The sequence below is a fragment of the Peromyscus californicus genome, unplaced genomic scaffold, assembly GCF_007827085.1.
Source record: "Peromyscus californicus insignis strain IS unplaced genomic scaffold, ASM782708v3 Scaffold_21__1_contigs__length_65335640, whole genome shotgun sequence".
Taxonomy (NCBI): Eukaryota; Metazoa; Chordata; class Mammalia; order Rodentia; family Cricetidae; genus Peromyscus; species Peromyscus californicus.
Genome location: NW_026294514.1, coordinates 55,971,278 through 55,983,902, shown reverse-complemented (window position 1 = coordinate 55,983,902; position 12,625 = coordinate 55,971,278). Strand labels below are relative to the sequence as shown.

The 12,625-nt window shown below is 51.3% G+C and overlaps 1 long non-coding RNA gene across 1 annotated transcript; it reads right to left on the bottom strand.

Annotated features, from left to right (window-relative positions):
- Window positions 1-8,748: 8,748 nt before the first annotated feature.
- On the bottom strand, window positions 8,749-9,154 carry LOC128117385 (uncharacterized). Its single transcript, XR_008220801.1, has 2 exons — window positions 8,972-9,154; window positions 8,749-8,871 (listed from the first exon to the last, which is right to left on the bottom strand). It is a non-coding gene; the product is annotated as an uncharacterized LOC128117385 (long non-coding RNA).
- Window positions 9,155-12,625: the final 3,471 nt, after the last annotated feature.

Here is a 12,625-nt window from a genome sequence, read left to right as displayed (position 1 = left end):
TGGGCCCAGGTACCTGTGGACCCTGGGCGAAGCATCTAGATCCCATCTGGAAACAGCCAGAGCTTTCCGTCTTGTCTCCGGGCTGGAATGTGGTAGAATACAGGTGTTCTACCAAGCATGTTCCATTAACGTATGTCATTGGCCCTTTGGCCTTCTCAAGCTAACCTTATCCTCAGTGATCTCCACTACCTCCTTCCAGTGCCCTCTGCCCCTCCCCTCTTGACCCTTAACCCCCATCCCACTGCTCATTTAGAACTCCATAGTGGGTCCTGTTGCCAAAGTACCCTAACATTAAAATCACCTGTCCCACTGCCCTTCTGCCTCGCTCCCACAATACCCCACAGCATTGCGTCCTCTCCCTCACCTGACCCACAGTGAAGACTCCAACCTGCCACACTCAGCCCAGCAGAAAAGATGCTCAAAGGCCTCTTCTCCCATGCCTGCTTGTGCACAGGGTTGCCTGCCCCAAGAGCAGGGGCACATACTCTAAGGTGAAGGGCTGCCTGCTCCAAGGTCAGGGCACATATTCCAGGATCCGAGTGTATGTATGTTCAGGGGCACACGCTCCAATCCAGGAGCAAGACTGATGCACTCTGTAGCATCAGGCCTTGGAAATCTGTCCAGGCAATGAAAGGAGGGGCAAACGATTCAGCTCTTCGTTTGCAGAGAACCTCCACATGCTTCCAACTGTGGGCGAGAGGCAGGGCTGGCCCTGCTGAGCAGCAAACCTTGCTATTCCCTGACCACCTCTCTAGGGACAGTCTCTGGGCTTGGGAAAGCATAGGGTAAGAGGGTCTGGAGAGAACTTTCCAGAGCCATGATAGGGTAGGTCTCACCACTCATCTGGGGGTGTCAGGCTCTTACTCCCTAAACATGAATATTATCAAGGCCATCCTGCCAGCCTCTTCCTTCCAACCCTTCAAGGTCCAGTTCTGCTGTGATCCTAAGACCCAGTATAAATCCAGCTTCCTCCTGCCTGGCACCGCTCCCCGCCCTCCGGCAGGGCTAGCTGTGTCTATGGGGGAAGAGAGGCCTGCAGGGGCTCTGGGGAAGGGACAGATGTGCAACAAGAGGGGCATTGTCCACACTCTGATCGGACTCCCAGGAGCTGTAGGGGTGGGAACAGCTAGGCAGGGCTCTGAGCTGGAGGCTCCCAAAATAGCCAGGGTGCGGCTGGTGGCCGGGCTGGGCAGCTGACTTCACGCCACAAGCATGCTGGGCAGCCCAGCTGTCTGGGGCCGCACCTGCTCGGCCTGAGCAGAATGCTGCCTTCAGTGGGATGGGATGGACAGCCAGGGGCCTGGCCACCCACAGCCCAGCTCCTGACTAGGTCCCAGAGGGGCCCTCCAGGCACTTGGAGCACCATGCAACTCCCTGATCCTGGGCCAAACTCACCCTCATACAAGCTTGGGTCACTCAGAGAGGTGGGCTGTTGTATGCAAAGGTAGAGAATTTACCTTCCTTTTGGGACACCTCTGTGGGAAGGCAGAATAGCCCATCCATCTAAGGCAGGGTACCATTTGTTCTCCCGAAGTGGGGCAGGGGTCTGTGCGACCCTGACGTTGGCTCAGGAGGTTCATAAACACTACTGAAAATCATTGAGTGACATTTTTACCTCCTTCCTTGATGATGGCTCCTGTGCCCTCCATAAGGGCTTCTGAGCCACCAGGAGTCACTTATCCCAAGCTACCCCATAAACTCCTCCCCCATCCTGGGCTGGGAAATAGGTAAGAAAGTGCTCTGGAGGGGAAAGAAGTAGGTCTCTGAGACCTGGCTCTATTTCTCAGGGCTCCCCTTGGGGTACATCGGAGTAATACCCATATCTGGAGGCTCGGCAGGAACCCCCAATTCATTTTCCTGAGGGACAGACAGGTGATAACTTCCTTAGCTAGGATCATTCCCAAGAAGTTGAAGAACTCCACATCAGGGCCTAGGATTCAGCAGCTGTACCTCGCCCTGAGAGAGGTCAGCTAAGGGAGGTCAAATACAGGTGAGCAGCTCACTCTGGCTTTTGTTGTCAAGTGGACCATATACATGTATGACAAAGTTCACATACCACAATGAACATCTTAAGAAACTAAACATCAGTGTCCCATAGCTTGAGAAATACGATAAAACAATGTCTGCAAAGGAAGGGGGTTTGGCTGAAAGAGGCTATGGCCAGACTTCTGAAGGACTTTGTGGTTTGACCAAGGCAAAAAGAGCTTTTTGGTTCAGAGAGGCTCTGGGGCCCTCCTGAGTAAAAAAACTGAGTTGTAGGTACCTCTCACTCCTCCCCATCCACACCGCCTCACACTCACAGGAGCACACTCGGATGCAGATGCTCCTCACTCAGGCAGTCTCCCACACCTACACAGCCTTGTACAAGATCACACTCGGACACAGACACCACTTACCAGGGCAAACATACACACAGAAGCCTGGTTCTGATATCAGAAAGTCAGTGACGTCAAGGTCCCTAATCCCACCCCTCAGGTGTCCTTTCCTGGGACCTTCTCCCTCCAGTAGGCTCTTAACCCTAGCTGCAGACCCAGTGATGCAGGCCTGTCTGGACCCCAACACCTGCTCAGGAAGCCTCAGGACTAGCCTGAGGCCAGACTCTACCCCTGCCTCCTCCATGGTCCTTTCTGTCTGTGGGGCCCAGTGTTTTGCAGAGCAAGTAGTCCTAATGGTGCTCTGACCAGTACTGAGCCCAGGCCTCCACACCCTTCCCAACTCTGGAGCCCAAAAGGCCTTCATGTGCTGTCCTTGCCTGCCTCTGCCTTGTCCTCCTGGCCACACAGGTGATTCTGAGGCCTAGGGCTACCTGGCTAAAAGACAGGGGTAACTGTTGGGATATCCAGAGATGGCCAGGATGAGGGTGTGTCACATGGAATGTCTCACAGACCAGCCACCAGGGTGCTCTGGCTGCCTTACAAGGGCAGCCACTGTGGCTGAAAATGTCTTCAGAACAACAGTCCTGGGGACCAGAGAAGGATGGTACCCTTACCCCAGGGGCCTGGTAAGGCCCCAGCTAGTACACACTCGGTTGCTGCTGCTGCTCCTGCTGCTGCTGGAGCCACATTCCTAAGGAGTGATGCAGCCAGCCACATTATCACAGACTGTCATTTGGAAAAACTGGTGGGAAGGGACCCACTCAAGCAGCTTCCAGCCATGTTGTAAGAACTCCTCTGGTAAATGCCCTCCTCTCACGTTTACAATGGCATGTGAAGAGCCTATGGACTCGGTAAAAGCCAAGGTCTCAAGGGAGGGAGCATCAGGCTCCTGGACCAAGGAGGGTCTACAGTCCTCGAAATCAAGATGGTGCAGATGATCTGGCCTCACGCAGGCTCAGCAGCCCAAAGAGGCACCAGCTTTGTCCCTGCCCCTCAGCACAGGGGTAGCTAGACTCCTGGTCAAGGGTCCAGCACCCCAAGGGCTACCAGCTCCACCCTAGAGAAGAGCATCCCTTACCAGCATCCAGGGTCTCTGGAGGAAAAGATCATCTCCCCAGTGCTCCAGGTTATATTTAAACTGGGATGTGCTACATTCAGCCTGTTTCTGCCGAGAGCTGGTACTTGCAGGATAGATGCTGAGGCTTGCCTAGATGTAGCCAGTTCCTGGTCATTAGGCTAGGCTGCTGACACTCATTTCCCCAGGTCTTTGGAAAGGCGCATGGCAAACCCCTAGCAGCTATGAGTTGATGCCTGTGTTTCCCAGTGCCCTTTTTACATAAGGTTATCCCTACCTCCTCAGCCAGATGAGTTAATAGTTTTAGCTCCATGGTGTCCACTGGAGTGGCTAATTGTGACTAGCCCATAGTGCCATCCATTTATGGGATAGATCAACAAGCTTGGTCTCTGACTGGATACCTACACCACATTCATCTTCACCTGCTCTTGGTGGCCTTTCCAGATGTTTCTGGGTTCGGGATGCTGGGACAAGAGGTAAGGGCTATTTGTAAGCTATCTTGGTGCCCTTTCATCTACCTGTTTTGGGGGGTGGGGTGTATAGACACAGAGGGTTGAACTGTGTACTGGGGTCTTTAGTGCCACAAAGCTCTGTGGAACAATTTCCCAAAGTGACTTGACAGGCCTACACTCAGTGATCGGCAGTCTCTGCTTCTAGCACAACATCAGTATTTCTTTTTGCCAGTTGTGCGGCCCAGTGCTGGTCACCAGCTGTAGCCTTAACCACATCTCCCTGACACCGTGAGCCTGGCACTGTTCTCTGGAAGTGCAAGTTCCAACGCTGTGCCTGATGCTCTGTCTGGTCACCTGTTCCTCTATAAGTGATCTTCAGGTGCTCTTTACATACATGACCCTGAAGCATGCCAATTCTGACGCTGTGGTTACCTTCTTCTTCTGTTCTGTGCCTTGACGCCATGTCTGCAGGCTTTTCCTCCCTCCCTCTCTCCCTCCCTCAGCAAACCCTCATTAAGCATGTCACCCCAGTGCTCAGTGCAGGCAGACAGAGTGGACATGTGAAACAGCCCTGGCCCTCTTCAGCTCCCCACAGGATGGAGGCCACTCAGGCGTCACGGGGAAGCCCAGCCACTACCCCATAGAGGATCCACAGAAGGAGTGAGAGCAGGAAGATGTCACACAGAAAAGTTGGGGATATTTTACCACAGGACAGCTGCAGGACATAAAGCCAGAGGCAGAGTGAGGGGGTGCGGCTCAAGGCTCTGTAGTTCCAGATGCCCTTGGTACTGTGGAGCGATCAATTGCCCCACCCCCCTCAGCTCCTTGGGAGGCACTAAACTCACAGCACCCACTTGGCATTTAGTTCTTGGGGACAAGAAACAAAGACACCCCCATGTGTACCTCTGTCTTGGTCAGTCCTCGGAATGCCTGCTGAAGAAAAACTCAAGGCTGTGGTTCCACAGCACAAGGTCGCCATGGGAGTCTCTGGCTATACCTCTGCCCTTTTGTGACGCTAACGTGGCTCCTGGACAATGTAGGACAGTGATGACAGGGAAGACAAGAAGAGGAGGGATGCACGTAAGCAGATGACAGAGGCCATGGACAGCTCTGCCTGGCCCCTCATCTAGAGACGAGGAAGGGAAGGGAAGTCAAAGGGTGGGGGGGAGCAGAATGGAAGGAAAGAAAAGGGCCTTGACCTCGAGTGTCGTGAATGGTGTACACAGCACAGACCCCTCTCCGGCAGCGTGCAGTGAGCAGCCTCCCCCCCCCCCCCCGAGAAATTAAAACACTGGCACAGAGAGCTTCGGGTCAGAATATCGCCTGCCCTGTATGCCTCATAGCCCCGCCCCCATTCCTGGACCCAGACACCAATAAGGATAAGAACCAAACACTGCCTATCTGGAGGGGCAGACAACACGTGGGAGCTGGCGTCTGGAGGACTGATACTAATTAGGAGGGAGAGCCAGCCAGGAACCTGAGGGTCTGTGAGCCAGACCTGCAAAACGCGGAACCACTCGTTCCCAGATGCTGCCCTGCCACATGTCCCCTCGCTGTTCAGTACCCAGCCACATGCCTCACCCAATTGGCCTCTGCACTCATGCCTGGAGAATGGCCCTGACACCTCCACCCTGCCAGCACCAGCTGGTTACAAGGCCAGAGCCAGCACCAAAGGGGTAAGGACCTCTGTGAGGGCTGCTGGGATAGCATCCTCCCAGGGGTGCCCAGGAAATGCTCCTGGGCCAAAGTTCCTCCTAGGGCAGCAGCTGAGTAAACCAACCCCTTTCCAACCTTGTCCAAACCTGTCTCCACCAAACTTGATAAATCAGAGCCAATGGCAGGATGGGAAGTTGCTAAGGGAGAGCTGGAAATGGATTCATAGTTGAACAGTTAACAGCACGATTCCTTGGAGGCTGAGAAACAGGAGGTTACATCTGGGGATAGGGAGAAGGACCCTTCGGAGAGGAGCTGATTGAAGCAGCTAGTCCTGGGGAGTTACTGAACTTCCAGTAGCCTTAGAGATATGATACTATGTATCCCAAGTTGGCCTCCAATTTGCTATGTATCCAAGATGGTCTGAACTTCTGATGCCCTTGTTTCCACTTCCAAAGTGCTATGATTGCAGGTATGGGCCACCGTGCCTGGCGTACACAGTGCTGGAGACTAAACCCAGGCCCCTGTGCATGTTAAGGAGGCACTCTACCAACTGAGCTATATCTCCAGTCCTACATAGCAAGTTCAAGGCCAGTCTGGGATACATGAGATCATCATCCATAGCTTTCATCCCTTTCCCATTCCCCATTTTCTCCTGGAGTTCCAGGAAGTTGGGAGACCTCAGAGAAAATTACCATCCCAACACTTCCTGGGGCACATGGAGTTTCCCATTCCTGTGGACCTGTCTCATCCTCATGTCTACACCAGCCTCATGGATTGAAGGTGTAGTCAGAGTCCTTAGTAGACTGAGGACCTCCTCAGAAGCCAGTGGCCATGCAGGTGTGGGAAAGCACCTGGGATGGCCAAAGGCATCCTGACAGCCACCCTTAACTTGGATACAAAGCCATCTCTTTTCATCTGTGTGCTCAGAAATGACCCTCTGCCCACAAAGATCTGGAAGTCTTGGCTAGTGCAATGCATTGAGATCGAAAACACACCTGTAGTCACATGGCATCTTACACCAGCATGTATGTTTCAACTCTGTAACAGGTTCACTCTCGATCCTCGATGCTGGCAACACCTTTTCCCCCAGCACTTACGTGATTTTCCTATGTCAATCACTCAGTTAACCACAAGGAACATCTTAATAAATTCTAAAAAAGGAAAAACTCAGAATTTTTTCATGTGAATGCCATCATAGTGCATAAATTATTTCATTTTTTTTTGTTTCATTTCTAGGCACTATATTTTCATCCTGGACATTAGTGTGTGGGAGCCTGAGGAGAGGGTAGATTGAGGTTAGGAAAAGAAAGTAGTCTAGGGCACTATTCAAAAACACAACCCACTTAGGCTGCAAGATAATGTGTAGCACACGTGACTATATATCTTGTACGTCTCAATTTGTAAAGCAGATTCTAAAACACCCCACTCCCAAAGTAGACTTTGGGAAATACATTTTGAACGATAGTTAAAATTTTAAAATAGCAAATACTTCCTTAGATGTTTGTTCAAAAGAACCCTAGGGTGGCTAGGGATGTGGTCCAGTTTGTAAATCACTTGCCTAGCTAACCCTGGTTCCAATCCCCAGCACTGTCGAAAACCAGGGCCTGGGGCACGCTTGTGATGCCATCACTTAGGAGTTGGAGGCAGGAAGATTAGAAATTCAAGATCATCATTGGGTACGCAGTGAGTTCCAGGGCAGCCCGGGTTACACAAAGCCCTTTCCCAGAACAACAACAAGAAGCAAGCAAAGGAAAAGAACTATATAATCTCTAAATCAAAGGATCAATTACAGTGATAATCACAGCTCCTTGGAAAACGGGAGCAACGAGAATACTAAGTAAGGGAGTGGGAATCCTGACTAAAACTGTCCAGGGAAACCATCCCTCCACAGGTGGTAACTGCTTGTAGCCTTAGCATCCATTTCTGAACACCCCTGAAGTTTGTTAGGGTCTCATCACTTCCTGCATTCTCTCCTCATCCTCCTGGCTCTCTCTCCATCCCCAGCATGGCTACATGGGGCTAATGACGTTGAGTGGTGCCTGAAGGATGCTGAGATGCAGTGGATGACCAGGCAGAACGTCGTCCTCAGAGATGTCATCACTGTGACAGCGAGAACTCTGTAAATGTCTAGATGAGATCCAGGATGGGTGGCCATGTCCAGGAGGTCCCAGGGAGATACCAGATCAGAGCAAAGAGCAGGTAGACGCTGCTCAAGAAGGAAGAGGAGAAGGAAGAGGAACATGTCAGAAGGGCCTCTATGAGCCCGGGGCTGGGCCAGGGGCATATGGGTACAAGAAGCAAGAGAATGAGGTCCTACTGAGAGGTGACCTCATATGACTATCACTAAGCGTGGAAGGACGGGTGAGGAGAGACAGGGCCAGAGGAGACCACAGGGTCCAGGTGTCAAACACACCAGAAATCAGAGAAGACAAAGGCCAGGATAAGTCTAACTTATCCTTCAGCCCTCTGCCACACTGAGATTGTTTCATGCTCAAAAATGCTTCCTTCACGTGGCTCTCAGGAACCCACACCCCCACGTCCTCCCTGCCTCTCTGCGGCTCCCCACTAGTCCCCGATGCTAACCCTCTGTACCCAGGTTCGATTCATGGTCCTCTCCCACGCCATGCCACACTTGACCTGTAGACCTGCCCTGCCCATGCTGTCATGTCCAGCCCAGGTCTGGACCCCACACCACACACCTCCAAGCAATTTTTTTTATCTGTTCTAGAAGGTATCGCAGTCTCCCTGTGCCAGGAGCCCACCTGACACTCATATACAGTGAAGGGTGTCTCTGTCCTTCCCTATGCTCAAGCCACAGGACCTGAAGGTACCATGTGACTCCATTTCTTCGCCACTTCAAATCCAGCTTCATAGCAAATGCCCTCCCTCTGAGCTCTATGCAGATCTGAGAGTGCCACCATCTTCAATACTCAGCTCACTGTTGCCCTGAGGTGACACTTGCCATTGCCCTGCTGACCCAGACAGTGTAGACAGAGGAGGAAGGATAGGTCCCCTTTGCTCCCTGTCTGCTGAAGCTGGACTGCCAATGTCCTCCTTCCCAGAATCGTTTTGCTCTTTGCTTCTGCAGCCATTTTATGACCTGAGTCACACCACAGGGTGCTCTGGGTCTCAGGTGCCATACAGCAGACCATGGGACCTCTCAGCCTCCACAAGGTTACAAGCCAAGTCCTCATTTTACACATATGCTTTTATTGAATCCACACTGTGTTGATTGGTGGTCTCCATAGAAACAGGGTCAATAGAAGTTGCATATTCACGGGGGGCATGCCCTCCATGTTTGTGGGATCCATATCTGTGGAGACGACAAAATGTGAAGTGAAATTTCATTTGTACTGAACACGTTCTGACTTTTTAATTCCCTAAACAGTAGAAGAGAATTGCTGTTCCCATACCTTTACCCTATCTCAAATATTGAGAGTCACTCAGTGATGATGCAAAGTCCATGGAAAGATGGCCCAGGTTCTGCCCAAGTACTTCAGAGGTTTATGTAACTTCAGCATCAGAGGACCTTGAAATTTAAGGAATCTTGACACCAGTATCCTGTGGACACAGAGGACTTCTGTATCAAATTAGTTCTATTTCTCTTAACAGCGTTGACGAGTGTGTGTGTGTGTGTGTGTGTGTGTGTGTGTGTGTGTGTGTGTGTGTGCCTGTTCACTAGGGGAAGGGGTGCAAGGGTGCACATGTGTATATGCATGTAAAGGCCAGAGGTCTCAGCCACGTGTCCTCCCCGCCACCCTCCACCTTCCTTATTCGCTGAGTCAGTCCTTCACTGAACCTGGAGCTCACTTATGGTCCACACTGGCTGGTCAGTGAGCCCCAGGGATCCACTGCCCCCAGTTTGTATGCAGGTGCTGGGGCCTCATGCTTGCACAACAAGCTCTTTCACAACTGAGCCATCTTCCAAGACCTGAAAACTCGTTTCCTTTAATGAGCGAAGGACTTGAAAAAGCATTCGCAAAGTGGTAGATGAACATGAAAATGTTGGTCATTCCGGAAATGAGAGTTTAAGACTCCCATGCCACCAGTAAAATCAAAAGGTCTGATGATTCTAGGCCTTGAGGGTTGAAACAGATTAAGGGAGACTCACTTTCTGAGGGAGTGTGAAGTCCATACAGTTCCTGAGTGGTTCCCTGGCTATGCCTTCTGAAGTGGAACATTCCCATCTAGGAAGCACCCACATAGTGAGAGTACCGTAGACATGTCTGTACTGTAGACAGCAAGCATCTTTTGGTTCTGAGTCCAGAGGAAAGCTTGCAAACAGTGTGTTTTCACACAACTAAACACGGCAGTAAAGAACAATAAACTTCTATCCCAATGAGCCCACGAACCTCACAAACACGCTCTGAGCACAAGAAGCCAGGATCCATGCTGCACAATTTGACTAATGTGACAGTCAAAGCTGGGCAGTCTCATCTACAGGGTCAGAACAGTGCTGCTAGGCATCCAAACCCCATCTCCTGCCTGGATGGTGGTTTCAGGAGCATGCTTACACTCATGGCTTTAAATGCATCAGGCTGAACAGTTTTGTGAACTTGATCTACACATTTTTTTATCCAATAAAAAGCCAACTGAGTAAAACACACGTGCATGAAAATGCCCGTGTTCCCTTAGAAGTACAGCAGTAGCATGTGCGACACAGCTCTGAGTCCACAGCGTAGACCAGAGACGGGTGACCTCACCTGCGGTAGCTGACACCACTCTGTCAAATATCCTCTCTGCTTCTGAACCTCATGAATCTGTTTCCAATATTCTTCAATTCATCATCCCTGGTTCCTCGGAGACTAGAGAACTAAAGGCCTCAGAAGAGTCTTAGCATGCCATTCTTGGCTTTGGAAACACACAATATTCCCCCCAAAAGTCAGATACAGAAAGTAAACTTCGTCCCCTAAGGATGACTCTGACTTTGGGCTCTCTGCTCTGGAGCATAAGAAGATGAGTCATGCTTAAGATCAGTTCAACGCCTATGCAACAAAAACACAGTCATGCCAGCTACCTGCTTTCTGCAGCTCTCCCACAGGGGACTCCCAGAGCCTGCTGGGGAGGCAGCCCCAGATGAGAAGCTGTAAGGTGGCAAAGAACAGCCACCCATGGGTCTCCAACATCTCCTCTCCACCAGGCTGGGTACCTGGGCCCCCCAACCATGTCCTTTTTCCTGGAAAATTCCCACCTACCACAGACCATCTTGGCAGTCCCCTAGGCTGCACTTGAGAGCCATTGAAGATCATGTCCTGTGCCAGAGACCCCTCTATCTGGTGCCTAGCCTTCCCTGCACTCCTAAGCATAGAGCCCAGTCCTCTGTGGGTGTCATGGAGGCCCCTCTCCTTAGGCCCAGCACCCTGCTTACACCATGCCCACAGGTAAGTCCTATGCTAGCCATGGATGAACCTGATGCCCACAATTGGTAATGCCCTCAAATACTGCCTCCCCATCTGAGATCTGCTTCCATGCACCTGGAAGGCAATCCTTACCCACTGGTTGCTCAGTGAATGAGTTAGTTAGTGATGTGCTGGCGAATGCCTCATTCTCAGCGAGAGCCAGGCTGGCTTGCAGCAACTGCTCATCAAGGTAGAAACCTCTGCACAGTGGCAGATTCTAAACCATCCTGTGGAACAGCAAGAGATATACATCCGTATGCTCTGGAGCCTGCAATGGCTTAGCATGCGTGGAGGTCACTGTTGATGTTGATGGCAAGAAGTCAGTAGCATACTGCCTTCTGCACCTGCTGCTTCTCCCGGTCCACACTTGTCAGGTCCCTTCAGCTGCTAATATTTTTGTTTCAGTCACCCATGCAATGCTGCTGCTGTTTAGCACATATATGTCTGCATGAACACACACTCGGGCTCCTAGGGAGAGTCAGGATGTCTCAGTGTTTCCAGCCACACATGCACTTGAGTTCCTGCTGCCATCTATCCTGGCTTCCCAGCCTTCTCTGCAGAATTAGGAAATATAAAAGTTTGAAAAGAAATACGAGTCCCGAGATGTACACCCCACCCAAACTTGGCATTGAGGATGCTTAGCTGTTTCTCTAACTGAATCTCTTGTCTTCCACATCTATGTTCTCAATCCCTGACCACGGAAGCACACTTTTGCACAGTTCTACACCACAAATATAAACACATGCTTATGCATGGTTGCTGAAACAATAGCATATTACTACTGAGAACCACACAGAAGGTTTCTAAGTTTTGCCTTGCACAGAACTGTCAAATCCTGGGCAGTCACGGTAGACAGGTAGATGTCATCCCTGGATTTGATGAGACTATTTGGGTTTGAGGCATGTCTGAATGTTGACTAATAACCTCTGAGTTACCAACCCTGCATCAGGAGAGTGCTGACTCACTCTCCTTACAGTAGCTGAGTCACGAAACCTCCCGTGGCTGCACAGTAGATCTGAAAATGACTCACGTACTGCTGAGTCATGATGTCCCCAGTCCCAGAACCTCAGACCTGAAAGTTCCAGAAGTCATATCCACTGGAGAGAGCCATGCAGGGGCCTTCAGCTTGGAGTGGCCCCACCTTCTCCTATGGCCTTCACGAACGCTGTGGGCCTGGGAAGACTTGGGGACATCCAGGCTCCTCTTCAGCCTCTGGGGCCTGAGGCACTGTGCTCACTGGAATTGTATAAGCAGAGATTCTGTCAGGCCAGGAAAGGATGGGATGTTGGGAGAGATTTAGCCAGACGTCCAGGGGCAACTGAGGAGTATCACAGTACTCACCCAGCAGTAGCCAACTGGCACATACCATACCAGGTTCCTGGACCCCTGATTGAAAGCTACACTCAGCTCACCTCTCTTTGCAGACCCCCTACCCAGCACACAGGCAGGGCCTCCCCATGGTTTTCCTCAGCCATGAAGAGACATGTGCAAAGGCAGCCAGACCTGCAGACCTTCCCCAAACACCACACCCTCCCTAGCCAGGACCGACAAGGCCTATCCAAGACACCACCTAACAAGTTGAGACTTTCTGCCTCCTCAGCAGTACGGGAGGCTGAGGCTCACAGAAGCGCCCACCACCACAGCACCTGACAGGAACATCAATTATGG